The sequence below is a fragment of the Lupinus angustifolius genome, unplaced genomic scaffold, assembly GCF_001865875.1.
Source record: "Lupinus angustifolius cultivar Tanjil unplaced genomic scaffold, LupAngTanjil_v1.0 Scaffold_303, whole genome shotgun sequence".
Lineage (NCBI taxonomy): Eukaryota > Viridiplantae > Streptophyta > Magnoliopsida > Fabales > Fabaceae > Lupinus > Lupinus angustifolius.
Window position 1 is genome coordinate 5,529 of NW_017727630.1, and position 512 is coordinate 6,040.

Sequence of the window (512 nt, forward strand, 5' to 3'; positions counted from 1 at the left end):
TCCATGTATTTGCAAGGTACACACCATGTAGCCATGAAACCAATGACCATCTTTAACAAATTAAGAAAGATTAATCATCTCTTTAAGTCCAATAATTTCAGAAGATGATATGTCACTATTAGGAGTGTTATAAATACAATTACAGCTTAGTTATGTCAAACTTACCAGCTTGTTTGTTTCTTTGTAGCAATCAAAGTAAGCTTTCCATTTAGCAGTAGAATGGAATGTGAGAAGGATCTGGGATGACTTTGGTGATCTTTCAACTAGATCTGAAATGTTGGCTCCCATATGTTGCTTCCTTTTTTGGGACTGAAAAACAAAATTTGACCTGAGTTCTGAGGTTGTATGCGTGTAGTGATTGTTATTTATGAGTGGTGTTTGGGTTTTAATGAGGACGGAACATTTGGGTGTTATATATAGTGACAAAGTATATGGTTGGAGTTTTATCATATTATATAGACAAGAATCATATTCCTGAAAATGACAAGCTATGAAATGATCCCCATTACTCC